This window comes from Nyctereutes procyonoides, unplaced genomic scaffold, assembly GCF_905146905.1.
Source record: "Nyctereutes procyonoides isolate TBG_1078 unplaced genomic scaffold, NYPRO_anot_genome, whole genome shotgun sequence".
In the NCBI taxonomy this organism is placed as follows: domain Eukaryota; kingdom Metazoa; phylum Chordata; class Mammalia; order Carnivora; family Canidae; genus Nyctereutes; species Nyctereutes procyonoides.
This window is the reverse complement of record NW_026575144.1, coordinates 10,802,248-10,818,636: the sequence shown is the minus strand read 5'-3', so window position 1 is coordinate 10,818,636 and position 16,389 is coordinate 10,802,248.

The following is a 16,389-nucleotide window of genomic DNA, read 5'->3' as shown; positions in this document are numbered from 1 at the left end:
ACTGGATCCTGGGACCCCAGGATCACGCCCTGGGCCAAAGGCAGGCGCCAAACTGCTGAGCCACCCAGGGATCCCCGTCAGTTGACTTTTAAGTAAAGGATAATATGGGTGGTCTTCATCTAATCAGTTGGAAGACCTTAAGAGCAAAAACAGTTTTCCCAGAGAAGAAATTCTGGCTCAAGAGTGCAATGTACATCTTGCCTGAGTCTACCCTTCAGATTTTACATTTGTCAACCCTCTAATTGCATGAGCCAATTCCGTAAAATAATCTATATGCCTCTTTTTTATCTATCCCTGACATGCCTGAACCTCACAGCCAATGAGCTCCCAGATGAGAGTGCCAAGTTGCTGTGCACAACTCTGAGACACTCAAAATGCTTCCTGCAGAGACTGTCGTTGGAAAACCGTCAACTTACAGAAGCCTGTTGCAAAGAGCTCTCTTCAGCTTTGATTGTCAACCAGAGGCTGACGCACCTGAGTTTGGCAAAGAACACTCTGGGAGATGATGGGGTAAAGCTTCTGTGTGAAGGCTTGAGTTACCCTGACTGTCAACTATAGATGCTGGTGCTTTGGTATTGCAGCATAACCAGTGGTGGCTGCAATCATCTGTCAACACTTCTCCAGCAAAATTCAAACCTTACCCACTTGGATCTGGGGCTAAATCACATAGGGATTACTGGACTGAAGTTTCTGTGTGAGGCTTTGAAGAACCCAATGTGTAACCTCAAATGCCTATGGTTGTGGGGATGTGCCATCACTCCTTTCAGCTCTGAAATCCTCTCATCTGCCCTTGGCAGAAATCAGAGCCTGGTCACACTGGACCTGGGCCAGAATTCCATGGGGTATAGTGGAATAAAGATGCTGTGTGATACCTTGAAACTTCACTGTTCCTCCCTCCGGACACTCAGGTTGAAGATAGATGAATCTGATCCTCGAATCCAGAAGCTGCTAAAAGAAATCCAAGAATATGACCCACAACTGACCATCGAGAGTGATGACCAAGATCCAACCAATAACCGGCCTTCTTCACATGACTTCATTTTCTGAATCCCCTGGACTTATTCCTTCCCAAGTAAAATCCAGGATCATCAACATGATGGTGAACTTCCTCTGAGCCCTCTCAGTGATGTTATGTGCTGGGCCAGATGTTACTGTATCCCTGGTTGTGCCTTCAGCTTCTATGAAACATGCACAGGTGGTTTACTTACCCCTATTATGGACAGAATGCCTATATCTTGAGTCTATCAAGAGCAATAAAGGTGTGAATGCATTCAAAAAAATTGGCCCATTTTGTTAAATTACACTTATCATATAAATATTTCGCATTCAATAAATGATATTATTTGGCAAACTGGGTGAGCATTTGCCTTCAGCTCAGGTCATGATCCTGGGGTCCTGGGATCAAGTCTCGCACTGGGGTCCTTGCTCAGCAGAGAGCCTGCTTCTCCCTCTACTTGCCACTCCCCCCTGCTTGTGCTCTCTCTCTCTCTCTTTCTGTCTTTGACAAATAAATAAATAAATCTTAAAAAAAATTCCCAATTAGCCTTCTAATGTTCTTTGTAGCTGTTTTTTCAGTCTTTTCCGTATCCAGGAATAATATAGGATCATGCATTAAATGTAATTGTCTTGGAAAATGTGATTTTTAATGGCAGTAATATTTCACTATATGAGTGTCCCTAATTTATTTAATCATTCTCCTACTGTGGGACATTTAGATTGTTTTCCATTGGTAGCAAAAAAAAAAAAAAAATGCTTTGGTATTGCCGCATAACCAGTGGTGGCTGGTTTTTTTTCAGTTTAAACAAGAAGTTTATTTAAACAACAAGATGCTTGACTTGAAGGGAAAACTATCTAGGATTCATTTCTTTTAGAGTAATTTATCCCTACTTAAAGACAGATTGCCCTTCATGTAACAGCTACGTACAAAAAAGTTATAAAATTGTCCTTGGTTTTACAATGATAAATGAAAAACATTAAAATTCTCCAATCGAACAAGGTATGCAAAGATTTTTATGTTCTTTTTTTTGTTAAACAGTGAGAGCAAAATAACTTACTGGAATATAAAGATAAGAGCTGACTGAGCATGCCACTAATGGAGAGAGGGGGTATTTTCACAGAAGCAGTATTTTCCCCCATCCCATCTCCATTTGATGTCGATCAAAACATACCATTGGGACATTTATCTATCATCTATCTATAGATATATAAAATCTTTCTATCTATATCTAATCTCTTATTGGTTCTATTTCTCTGGAGAACACTGACTGACACACAAATTTTTTTAGCATTTTAAATTCAAGGTAATTTACCATGTTAACAAAATAAAGCCGAAAAGCCATTTGATAATTTCAATAGATGCAGAAAAAGTATTTGACAGAATACAGCATTCAATCATGATAGAAATTCTTAGCATACTAGAAATAAAAAGGAACCTCAACCTCTTAAAGGGTATCTATGAAAATCATACAGCTAATATATTTAAGGGAAAAGACTGAGTGCGTTTCCCCTAAGACTAGGGCTAAGCAAGGATATATGCTCTTACCACTTCCACTCAACATTATGTTGGCAGTCCTAGAGATAGAAGTAAATGGTATGAAACAGACAAAAGTAAAATTCTATTTATTTGCGGTTGACATGATCATATACATAGGATAGATATGTGGATGCCTAAGGAATCTACATAAAAACTACTTGAAAAAATATGCAAATTTAGAAATGTCACAGCAAAGAAGGTCAATATACAAAAACCAATTGTAGGGATGCCTAAGTGGTTCAGTGGCTGGGCATCTGCCATTGGCTCAGGGCATGATCTGGGGTTCCAGCATCGAGTTCCAACATCAGGCTCCCCACAGGGAGCCTGCTTCTCCCTCCACCTATGTCTCTGCCTTTCTCTCTGTGTCTCTCATGAATAAATAAATAAAATCTTTAGAAAAAAAAATGTATTTCTATTATCATTTACAAGATTATAAAAAAATGGAATGATAATTAAGTATGTGTACTATATATGTTAAAAACTACAAAACATTGCTGAAATTTAAAAATACCTAAATAAAGAAATACACTATATTCATTCTTTGGAGATTCAATGTTGTTAAGATATAAATTATTTCCAGATTGATCTATATGTACAGATTTAGTGTCATGCAAATGAAATCCTAGCAGATTTTTAGGTTTTATTTTTGGTAGAAATTGACAAGCCAGTTCTAATATATATATATATGGAAATTCAAATGACCTAGAATAACCAAAACAATGTTGAGAAGAATAAAGTTGGAGGACTTGGGGCAGCCCTGATGGCTCAGTGCTTTAGTGCTGCCTTCTGCCCAGGGTGTGATCCTGGAGACCCGGGATTGAGTCCCACATCAGGCTCCCTGTATGGAGCCTGCTTCTCTCTCTGCCTGTGTCTCTGCCTCTGTGTGTGTGTGTGTGTGTCTCATGAATAAATAAATAAAATCTTTAAAAAAAAAAGTTGGAGGACTTGGTCTGATTTCAAGACTTACTATATATCCACAGTAATAAGATGGTACAGTATGGAAAGCCCAAATATAACCCCAGACTTATAGTTGATTTTTTTTGGACAAATATGCCAAAATAATTTAATGAGGAAAGGACAGACTTTTCAACAGATGCTAGAAGAATATCTATTTGGGGAAAAGTTATCTTGACCCTTATCTCACACCATATACAAACAGTAACTTCAAAAGGACCATAAATGCAAACAGAAAAACTAAAACTATGTCTAGAAGAAAACATAGGAGGAAGCGGTAGTTGTATGTATTGGAAGAATCCACAAGAACCCACCACCATGTCATGGGAGAGCTGAACAAGCTGGCTAGGGGAGGGCTAGGAACCAGGCAGCTCAGTGAGCCTCTGCCATGAAGACTCTGGGATCTTCCTTCTAGGATGCAAGAGAAAGTACACAGCACCATCTGTGAAGTAGCCTGCCCCCATCCTCAAGAATTTATTTTATTTTTTTATAAATTTATTTTTTATTGGTGTTCAATTTGCCAACATATAGAATAACACCCAGTGCTCATCCCATCAAGTGCCCACCACAGTGCCCGTCACCCAGTCCCCCGCCCACCACCTCCCCTTCCACCACCCCTAGTTCATTTCCCAGAGTTAGGAGTCTTTCATGTTCTGTCTCCCTTTCTGATATTTCCCCCAAAGATATAGATGCAATGAAATCCTGGGACACCTGCACCCCGATGTTTATAGCAGCAATGTCCACAATAGCCAAACTGTGGAAGGAGCCTTGTTGTCCACCAAAAGATGAATGGATAAAGAAGATGTGGTTTATGTATACAATGGAATATTCCTCAGCCATTAGAAACGACAAATACCCACCATTTGCTTCGACGTGGATGGAACTGGAGGGTATTATGCTGAGTGAAATAAGTCAATTGGAGAAGGAAAAACATTATATGGTCTCATTCATTTGGGGAATATAAAAAATAGTGAAAGGGAATAAAGGGGAAAGGAGGAAAAAATGAGTGGGAAATATCAGAAAGGGAGACAGAACATGAAAGACTCCTAAATAGGAAAAATAAGAAGGTAGAGAAACAAGATTCATGGCACCACAACAAAGCAAATGGATAAGTTTAGAATATGGGGCATTCTAGGGGTATCAGCTTTGGTCCTCTGTAAAGAGACTCCAAGATAGGATGAGATGTGTAAGAGATATCCTGGGGGAAACATCTGTGCGGGAAAATGGAAAGGGGCTGGTCTGGGAGAGCCACTGGATGACTGTGCAGTTCTAACCTCTGAAGAGCAAAGAGGGAAGCAAAGGATGTTGGGTCAGAAAAGTCTTAGGGTATGGTTAAACTCACAGTCATCTGCAAAGTCATTCCCTAGGATGTTGGCCAAAGTAGGCTTGGCTCCAACCACCTTCCAACCAATTAGCAAATTCTGGGGAGAGAGAAAAGAGAGATTATAATCCACATGGCCAGGGGACATAGCAATGTGCTCAGATTCATGACCCACCCTGTTCCCAAGACAGCTGGTCCACTCCAGTCTGTTCAGCTTCTCAATTTGTGTCAACTATCAGCAAGAGAGTGTCAGGACAGATCACTCCAGCAGCTCTATGGGGTAAGGATGGAGTTGGATTGGAGGGACACCATTTAGGAAGCATTACAAAAGGTAACTCACAATTTAACCCTTGAATATTTTCCACTCACTTCAAAATAAATCGGTTTACTCACCTTGAGCTATAGTGCCTAATCAGGATGGAGTTTATTTTACTTAGCTCATATGAGTAATTTCCTTTACAGTTTTACTTGCTAGTCATGCTTCCCTAGAACTTCATGAGCTCTTTCCGTAGGCAGACCCTGATCCCAGAAATCTCTCCAAAAGCCTGAAAAGGAACATGAGAAAAAAGAAAGTTTTAAGCTGATCCTAGCACATGATAATGGCAGCTGAATTTTTCCTAACTCCTGGAAGGCTAGTCCCAGCTGGATGGACTTGATGAATGGAAGGAAAGCTCTCAGTTGTTAAAGTGGGTGCATCAAGCAGGGGCTGGGCCCCGGGCAACAAACTGGCCTGGTTTGGATCCACTTGAAAGCAGGCTGAGGGATGCAATGACCTATCAGGACCTTTTCTCCTTATATTTTAGTTAAATTGAATGTGAATAGGCTGGTTTGTTAGGCCAGACATTCTGAAGGAGTTTTTTTGCATAGCCAATTTGATGAGAGACCTTTTGATTTTGAAGGAGCTATTTGGACAAAGCTGCATAAAAATGTTTGTAGTACTGTGAAAATCACCATTTATTGTTGATAAGAAGTGTGAGCAATTCCTAGGTAGTAGAGGGTCTTCCAGGGACCTCTCTCCATCTCCCACTCCCAACCCTTACCCCTAAGGTGGTCATCTGCAGTGACCATAGAACGAGGCCCATGAATTGGCTGAGGATAGGTATTAGTTTTCTGATGCCATATAAAAAATTACCATAAACAATGCTTTGAATGTGTTATCTTATAGTCTTATAGGTGAGAAGTCTAATAATATCTCACTGAGCTAAAATCGAGGTGTTATCAGGGCTTCATTCCTTTCTGGAATCCATTCTTCCCTTTCCTGGGTTCTAAAGGCTGCCCCCTTCTTGGCTCATGATCACCTTCATGCGTCTTCAAAGCCAGCAATGTTGCATTTCTCTGACTGTTCTTCCACATTTCCGTCCCTCTGACTCTCCTCTTCTGCTTCCTTCTTCCACTTCTAAGGACCCTTTTGATTACATGAGACCCACTTGGAAAATTTAGGATAAAAAAAAAAAAAGAAAATTTAGGACAAGTCTCCCTATCTCAAGATCAGCAGATCAGCAGCCTTAATTCCATCCGCAAGCTTCCTTCCCTTTTTGCCATGTATTCCAGGGACTGCGGTGGGATATGTTGAGGGGAGCATTAGTCTGCCTACCACAGGACATGTTTTTAATTACCTGGTAAGATTACCAGAATGTCCCTGAGGAAGGGACATTTAAATCAGGAAAGTTGTTGGAAAACTACTGCAATGAATAGTTCAGGTAAGAAGTTATGATGGTATGGCCCAGATGGGCAGCAGTGGAGATGGGGAAAAACGGATTTCAGAGCCATTTGGGAGGCAGCTTGACAAAATGGGTCACCATTCTAGAGCAATGGAATCTATTATCATCCTGACAAAAGCCCAGATGAGACCCACAGTTTAGACTGGGAGGAGATAATGTATGGATTAAAGCCAACCTGATCCCCCACAGTCAAGGCAATACGAGAAATAAAACCATATCATCAGCAAAAGGCTCTCCCTAAATCAAGCCTGGGTGTCACTGTTGGTTTAATCTTATATATTACTTACCTCTTAAACAAACACACTTGATGCATTGTTTGTAAAGATGGCCTCTAGCAATTCCTTCCATCCCTGATCACAACCATCACCCCTCCCAGCAAGAGGTGGAGTCCCTTCCCTTTGAATCTGGGCTGGCCCCAGACTTGCTTTGGTTAAAAGAATGTAGTGGAAGTTACACTGTGTGACTTCTAAGCCTCAGTCTCCAGAAATTGAACTGCCAACACTCATGCTCTCTTGTAATGCTTCCACCTCTGTATGGAGAGGTGGTCTGGCCTTCCGGTGGGTGGGCAGTTTTGGAAGAGGGCTGAGTCAGTTGACCAAGCCAACTGCCAGTTGTGTGAGCAAGGACATTGGGGCCAGCCAGTCTCCTGCTTGCTAACTGTCTTAGCTCAGGCTGACTGGGATGGCATGAACCACAGACTTTTATTTCTGAAGACTGGAGATCCAAGAACATGGTTGATTTCTGGTGAAGAGCACTTCCATCACAAGAAGGAAGAGGGCTGGCTCTCTTCCTCTTCTTACAAGAATACCAATCCATCATGGGGGCTCCTCTCTTATGACAATCCTACTGGGAATTAGGGATCCAACATATGAATTTGGGGATGATACAAACATGTGGCCATAACACCCACCGAGTGCAAACAGGTGAAGAAGCCCGGCTGACAACACAGGGAGCTGAGAGGAACCCTTCCTGCTGACCCCTGCCCAAACACCAATTCACAGTCAGGAGCAAATAAATGGTTGCTATTGTAAGCCCCTAAACCTTGGTGTAGTTTGATGGAGAGCACGATAACTCCTATGTCTTTCCCACTGCTCCCCCCACCAAAAGTCTACAGAGCATTTCTGTTCTGAAAAGGGCAGAGTACCCAAGTGAATAACTAGCAAAAAGCAGACAAAACCTTGCCTGGCCAGATGAACGCCTTGTGTGATAGAAGCACTCAATGATTATTTGCACTGTTTGCTTCATTAGTTATCCATGAATGGATAGACGCACAGCCTGTCTTACCTTTGGAGGGCCTTGGCCATGCACAAGGCACTGTCCCTTGTTTCCATTCTCAATCCGTTACTGAGATGACAGATGGCACCCATCCCAGAGGAGCCCTGGGACAAGGAGGAAGAATCCTGAGAGGGTGGCTGGGGCCTGATGAGAGAGTGCTGAGGACAAGAACCCAAGGGAGACTCTCCCATGATGGCCTGTGCCCATCCTCTGTGCTAAGGTGGTTAGTGGACCAGCAAGGGCACCCCACCCCAGCACTGGGACCCCGGCCGAATATAAAGACATAAGAAAGCATTCTCACTGCTCCAAGGAAGTCTAGTTGGGGAGGCAAAGCGAGCTACCATTGAAAAAAAAGTGTTTACTGTTACTCTCTGTTTGACTCTAAGTCACTGTAAGTTTCTAACCTACACCCATCAGGACTGGAGATCTAGAGAAGAGTCACAGAAGGGAGAACAGGGGCATGGGGCAGGGGGAGGCTCCACAGAAGAAGCAGGATTTCACTTTCTATGCTACTCTGACCTGTTACCTCTCAGATGGAACTGCCTCGGGAGGCAAGCTTGCATGTTCCCCATGGCTATAGAGCAGTGTGTATGTCTCATCGTTTGTGGTTGAGAGAGCAAGAGCTCTCTGATATATCTGAGTTACTATAACAAGAATTAACATCTATTAAACATCTAGCATGTGCCAGCTGGCATATTTTATTTTCTGTCATTTAATACTTACAAACCTGTAAGGTTGGTATTGTTATTAATCCCATTTTATAGATCACAAAACCGAGGCTCAATTGGTTAAGTAGCTTCTTCAAGGTCACACAGCTAGTGAGTGACCACGCCAGGATTCAAGCCCCTGTTCATCTGACTTCCAATCACTTGCATGACCATTTTGCCAAAGCCATACAACCCTTTGAACTCAAGGATGTAGTCATTTCCTAAAATAGAAATCAATTTACTCTGAAACATCGTTACGCTTCCTCTTTTACAACATCAAATTCACTGAGCTGTGGTTCATAAAATTTTTATGTTCTTCTCTTCATAGAGCACAAAAGCTATAAAGAATTCATTTTCCTGAGCGTCACACTGGCCCTTCTCCTCATATGCATATTTATTATAAAGTGGAAGAATTAACCCAGTCACTTCAACATCCACCTTATTTGTCTAATGTTGTTGATCTTCTTTCTTTTAAATAAAAGCTGTTGTTCCCTTGTCTACCACATGGCCCTGAATGCCCATGATGGAGGCAAGCTGCGGCAGTGCCTGTCATAGGGAGAGGGGACCTGTATCTCCAGAATGCCATCTCTGGAAGGAGAAAACACCATCTCCTTTCCAGGACGAGCAGCCCAGCTCAGAAGGACAGTCACCAAAAGATGCAGCAAGCCTCAGGAGTGGGCTGGCCTGGATCCACCCTCATCCTGGCTTTCAGAACTTTATTCAATCATCTCCCCTCTCTGAGCTTCATTACCCTTCCCTCCAAATTACGCATGAGCATGTTATAACATTTTTGAACTTTCTGGCCCAGAATAGTCATTCAGTAATTGTTAGATGAATCCACACTCCTTCATAGCATGGTTTCAAGCCTGTAGGTGCTTTTAAATATGTCTCTCACAAAATATGTTTATCTAAGACATTTAAAACTATTTTCCAAAGGTGTATAGTGCTTTAGACACTAAAAGCAAATGTATTTATTTCAAAGCCTGGATTACACAGCCTAGGCAGCATGTCAGAAACGTGTGTTTCTTCAAACTTCAGGAATCTGATTATCTTAAAGGGGGCCACGGCCTGGCCTATATTTAGACTCCTAACTGTGAGAGCTCTCTGGGGCTGATGTGGTGGTCTAGTGGGAAGCTCATGGGCTTCTGAGGGAGGCAGGTCAATGTGTGCATGATCTGGACTAAATAGCTTTTCTTCTCTCCACCTCAGTTTCCTCCTCTATAAACTGAGTCCAAATCATTGTGTAACAAGGCTTTATACTTACTTTATACTAATACTTACAGATAAGTATTAGTCCAAGCCCTCGGTGGGCATCAGCACTTGCCACCTGGCCCTCAAGGTACCAGAGGGGAGGTAGGATAGCTATGCAGTCAGACCTCTGAGTCATGACCACATCTGAGTGAGGTAGGGGGCTGGCCTCCATCAGAAGTTTGTAATCCGTGATATTTGAATTCTTACACCTCCAAGAGAGGCCTCAGGATAACACCTTAAAGAGGCTTGGTGGGAAAAAAAAAAAAAAAAGAAGCTTGGTGGTTAGTCTGATTCCTTCAACTAGGGAGCTCTAATTTGATCTTTGTTACATTGAAGCTTTGCATCAGATCTTTGTTATGGAAAAAAAAAATCAAGATTGGAGACCACTGCATAGTGTAAGTGTTTAGGTTGCTTTGGCTTCTCATTTTCCAACGCCTCTGAGTTGGCCTTGTGTAAACTCATGGCTGACCTGGATTAGACACAGCTCTACAGAAGGAACTTATCCTGCTGTTGGTTAGAGCTGAGGTGTGTCATAGATTAGGCAGGGACCGCATGCGGTTACTGAGCACTTGAAATAGGCCTGTGCTAGCTGAGGTGTGCTTGAAGTACAGAATATATACCAGATCTGGAAAGCTTTGTAAAAAAAACAAAAACAAAAACAAAAACAATGTAAAATATTTCATTGGCAATCTTGTTCTATTGATTATATGCTGAAATAATATTTTGCATATATAAAGTTAACAAAATATAACATTTAAAATCACTTTCATCTATTTTTTTTACATTTTTAAATATAGTTATCCGAAAATAAAAAAATTGTCCAAAGAAAGCATATAGGCCAACAGGTACATGGAAAGGTGCTCAATATCACTAATTATCAGGGAAATGCAAATCAAAATCTCAATGAGATATCACCTTATGCCTGTTAGAATGGCTAAAAGCAAGAAGATAAGAAACAACAAGTGTTGGCAAGGATCTGGAGCTAAAAGAACCCTCATGCACTGTTGGTGGGAACGTAAATTGGTATAGCCTCTGTGAAAAATGGTATGGAGTTCTTCAAAAAATTAAAAAAGAACCATCATCGGATCCAGTAATTCCATTTCTGGGTATTTATCCAAAGGAAACAAAATCACTCTCTCAAAAAGATAACTGTACCCTCATGTTCATTGTAGTATTATTTACAATAAATAGCTGAGACATAGAAACAATCTAAGTGTCCCTTTGATGGATGAACAGATTAAGAAAACGTGGCATACATATACAATGGCATATTATTCCGCCATGCAAAATGAGGAAACCTGCCATTTAGGACAACATGGATGAAACATGAAGAGATTATGCTAAGTGAAATAATTCAGATATGTAAAAGACAAATACTATATGATCTTGCTGATATGTAGAATCTAAAAAATACTGAACTGACAGATACAGAGAACAGATTGGTAATTGCCAGAATGGGGAGGGGGTGCGAATTGGGTGAAGGTGATCAAAAGATATAGACTTCTAGTTGTAAGGATTTTATTTTATTTTTTATTATGTATGTATGTATGTATGTATTTAAAATAATTGATTTTATTTTTTAATTTTTTTAAAGGTTTTATTTATTTATTCATAGAGATGCAGAGAGAGAGAGAGAGAGAGAGAGAGAGAGAGGCAGAGACACAGGCAGAGGGAGAAGCAGGTTCCATGCGGAAAGCCTGACGTGGGACTCGATCCCGGGTCTCCAGATCACGCCCTGGGCTGCAGGCGGCGCTAAACCGCTGCGCCACCGGGGCTGCCCTTATTTTATTTTTTAAAGATTTTATTTATTTATTCATGAGAGACACAGAGACAGAGAGAAAGAGAGGCAGAGACACAGGCAGAGGGAGAAGCAGGGTCCATGCAGGGAGCCTGATGTGGGACTCGAACCTGGGACTCCAGGATCACGCCCTGGGCAGGCGCTAAACCACTGAGTCACCCAGGGATCCCCTGTAAGGATTTTAAAACTTACATCTGTGGCTTACATTATATTTCTACTGGACAGCATAGTATATAGAGCTTCCTCCCCTTCCAGAGTATCTTCCCTGTACCTTTTTCCATCTGCTTCATGTTGTAATAGCTCTGTGTTACAGTTGATGTGTCTTGGATGCCCATGAGTCACAGGGACAGAAAGCTGAGATTTCCTCCTACTTATGATCCCTGTGGCTTTGACAGTCTGTTTCCTCCTCTGTAAGATAGGGGTTGCTGGTAGCTACACATGGGCTCTTGGGAAGCTCAGACTGGACAATGTGCAGGACCCTCGAGTGTAAAGTGGGTGTCATTATCCTTCTCATGAGGATGAGAAGGTCCAGTCCAGAGAAATGAAATGGTTTTTCCATGCTGGGCAGGAGACCTCTCCTCAGTGGGCCCATGCTCCTTCGTCTCTCCTGTGGGGAGTCCACCACCAACCTCAAGGTTATATATCCACTCCCTCCCAACCTGATGCTCCAGTGAGTTGTCAGATTAATTTGAGAAGAGAGGGCCTCTGCAAAGGGCAGGTTTGCCTTTTGGCCCATCACAACCTTTTGGGATTTCGAGCCAGGAAAATAAACAAAACTGACCTCAGAGTGTGGTACAAAATAGGCCCTGGGTCAAGCAGCTTGTTTATGTAGCAGGTTTTCTTGCAAACAACCAGTGGGCTTTGAATCTTTACCAGGTCATTTTTTACAATGACTCTTTCACCCCGCAAGGAGGATGGTATCCATCATTCTCTGTTTTCCTGTTGAACATAGAGGCTGAGTGTTCTGTTTCAAGGCATCCAACCAAACAATAGCAGAGCCTAGAGAAGTATCCAGGGGTTGGCGGAGCAAAGGAGGTGAGGCAAGAAGGACGGCCGTATGTGTGAGGCAGAGCAGCGGGCCAAGGGCAGCCTGTGAAGGAGGCAGCAAGCGCTGGCTGCTGCACGAAGTGGCCATGACATTCATACTCCAGGAATGAGTTGTCTCTTAAACACAGATGGGTTGGACACATTCTCTGTTTTGGAGAAGAGTCAGCAGTCCTTCTTCTGGGTGAGATGGCCTTGGGCCATGGTGCTACACTTAGCCTTCACCAATGTTTAATGGGAGTGCCAATGTCAGGGCCCAGGGGATCGCCCCGCCCCTGCCACCCGCCCCCAGATGGCCTTGCTGGAATCTTATGTGGTTTTGATTGTTGGATAGCAGGGTAGAGCAATCCAGGGAGGAGCCAGATCCTCTAAAATTCAACTTCAAAAGCATCCTTGAGTGCTCAGGGTTGGGTGGGGAAGAGTCTCACAGACTTCTATACAGCTAGCAGTTCCTGTCCCTCTCCTGGCCACCATCTCCAAGACAATGCCCATCACCTCTAGAAGGCATGATGTCATTTTGCGACTTTGTTCCCACTTGAAGGCTGCTCTAGGTGGGCACTTTCCTCTGCTTTCTCCTACATGCCACCTTGCTGGGTAGGCTCCCTGCAGTGGGATTGGCTGCCCTGCCCTGCCATTTTCCTGATTCCCAAGAGTGGGTGTCAGGTGCCTGCTCCTGGCCATGCTGGGTGCCCTGCAATGTACCAGCTCCCACCCTCCAGCCTCCTGCCCGCTCAGCTCTTCCCCTAGTGCATTACGTGCATGGAGGGTGCCAGAGCTGGGGGCCAGGGCCCTATTGGTCCCAACATACTGGACCCACAGACTTTGGTTTCTGTCTTCAGGCTCTGGCACACCAGCTCTGTTCACCCCAAGCCTTGGGTCTCTTCTGGATTGGGGTCTACTTTGATCATGCCCTGAGGCAGACAGGGTGGTTCCTGGGCAGCAAGCAGAACAGCGATTGCTTGTGGAATCACTCAGCTTGCATACCCTGCCTCCCAAAACTAGCTGGGGTCCATGTGGGGTTCCTAGGCACAAGAGGGTGCTCTGCAGGTCCTGCTTTCCAGACAGTTTCTCTGTTCTTCCTCTCATGGCCAGCACCCTGAGTTCCATGGAACCCTTGGCCATGCAGTGCCACCTAGGAGACTATGCTATTCCACGAATGGCCTGATTTCTAGAACCAGACCACCTACCCAAAGACCCTCATGCCTTCACTTATTTCCCCTGTCAAGGGTGCAATTGCACATTGCTTCCATGACCTACAGCAATGAACCCAACCAACTTTGGGTGTCTAAGTGCTTTCTTATTAATAAATCACATGGGACGCGTTACTTAACTTTTCTGTCCTCCAGGTCCCTCGTGTATAATATGGGACCTGCAGGACACAAATATTATTTTAATAATAGGTCTGGGAGGACTGAGTGAAAATGTAAAGCCAGCAGGGCCCAGCACAGAGCAACTACTTAACACATGTTATTGTTATCAGTGAGCTTGCTGTGAAAGCAGCCTGAGAGCAAACTCCCTGAAACTTTCTTCCCCCTGCCATTTTGTAACATCTATATTCTATAGCTTAAATTATTGCTCAGTTTCACTGTATCAGGATTTTTCTTATGTAGCAGATGCAAACCCAAACCACAGGCAGCTGTTGAACCCATTCTGGTGCTCGGTTTGTGGGGTGTCCCTTTCATCCCTCACACATGCTCTTTTTTGCTCAGCCACCTGCTGCCTCCCTGAGACACAGTTCTGATAGGTGACTCCTTCTCGAATTGTCTGGATTCAACTTTAGTAAACCTTGGCATGGGTAGGAGTCTGCTCTCTTTGTGGTCTTAATAATCATGTCATATCACAAAGTAAATTCCCCCTCCCACTACCAGTTAAAAGCATCCTTTACTGGTATGTCCCCTGGACTATAAGCTCCTTAGGGGTAGGAACTCTGTGGGCCATGCTGTGTCGGCATGTAGCTGGCATCTGTTGTGGCTGCCTCTCTGCTGGCAGGCTGCTCCAGCTGTTCACTTCCTCCTCTTGCTCGTCCATCAGTCCCCCAAATGGTGGCAGCCTGGCTGGCACAGTCTCTGAGGCAGAACAGAAAGAAACAGCAGCAGGAGCAGCCTGCACTTCCATGAACCTGGGTGCAAAGGAGCTTTCCTAAGACAAGTGTGCACTCAGAAACGAGCTCAGCTTGAGCTGGATGTTAGTGCCAGAGAGCGAGTCACTGTCCCTAAGCAGGCCTTGGGATCTGTTGGAGCGATGGTCCACGGAAGGGAAGAGCGATCTGACATAGGTGGTATACTGTTTCCTCGTGACTTTCTTGGGCCCCTTATGGCCGGCCTGAGATGAGGCCTCACGGTGAGGCTTGCTGCAAGCCAAGCCCTGTTCCTTCATGGAGGCAGGGGTTCCTAGATGAGCCTGCTGATGTCTGAGCCCCAGCTCGCGCTGACCTGCCTACCTAGGGGCTTGGGACCTCAAGCCATTATGCAAGCCATAAAGGTGGGAGGGGTGGCAGGGCCTGATAGGAGTTCTTGAGACAGGTGTGGTTGAGGCCAAGGTTAGCATAGGGCCAGGGAAGCTCCAGGCCTCCACAGAAGGGCCGCTGGGCCTCTGAAGGCTCTGAAATCCATCAGGCTGATGGATGCAGTGAAAAAAGAAGGCTCTGGGTTGGGTTACTGAGCACCAGTCCTCCTCTGCAAGTAATGTCATCACACCTCAATCTGAATCTATGTCTCAAGGAGACAGAGGGCTTTAACCTGCAGTCCACGGTGAGGCTTCAGAGAACCTGTGACTCTGAAACAATGTGCTCATTTTTGTGGGCCCGTGTATTCTTTTCAGATTCTCAAAGGGGTCCCTGACTCCGAAAAATAAGAACCACTATACAGTGTGATCACTGGGGTTCTTTCCATCATACACATTCTAGATTTCTGAATCACAGGTGCTCTGTCCTGTCCACAGGCTTCTAACATTGATAGGGGTATTGTCCGAATCTGGCCTTAGGAGATACAACTCTCAAGGGACTCTGGGGGGGGGGGGGTGTGATCTGAGAGGCCCTTGGGGATGTGACTCTGAGGGGATCCAGGGGCATGACTCTGAGTGGACCCGGGGGTGTGACTCTGAAGGGACCCAGGGGTATGACTTTGAGCAGACCCTGGGGTGTGAGGGGCCTGTGTGATAGATTTGACTCAGGGAGGAAGCTGGATGGGAGGGTCTGTTGGATTGCACTTGTATTTCTTACTTGTGTTGTGGAAGAAAATGCACTCTCCAAAGTGCTGTGCTCTTCCGGAGTAATTGGACACAGATGCTCCTGTTAGAGCCATTTCCTTTTGTTCCTTGGCCACAGGCTCTGGGCGTCTCCTTGGGCAGCAGCTGGGTGCAGCTCTCGTCTCCATCATCCTGTCTCCTGGATGTGATCTGGTGTGGCTCCTGCACCACATCAGGGGGTGGTGGCTGCCCGAACCCCAGGGCCATTTGCTGAAGAAAGAAATGCTGTCCGAGGTAGCTCACAGCCCCTAAGCTACCCTAGCTTCTAGATGCACAGAAGTAGTTTTGTCAATTTTCTCTACAAAACCTTATTTGTCCCTGCTGTCTTTAGGACACGGTAGAAATTCATAAACAAGGACAGTTTGGAGCCTGGGGGATTTAGCCTCACCAGCTGGATGAAGTGAACAACCAGCCTCTGCAGAGTCAGTCTTATTGGGTGGACTCTTGTCCCAACAGCTCCAGCCTTTTGGGGGTAATATCCTCGGCCAGGCCTCAGTCCAGGTCAGCCATCAACATGTGGAGGCAAAAAAGAGAAATAC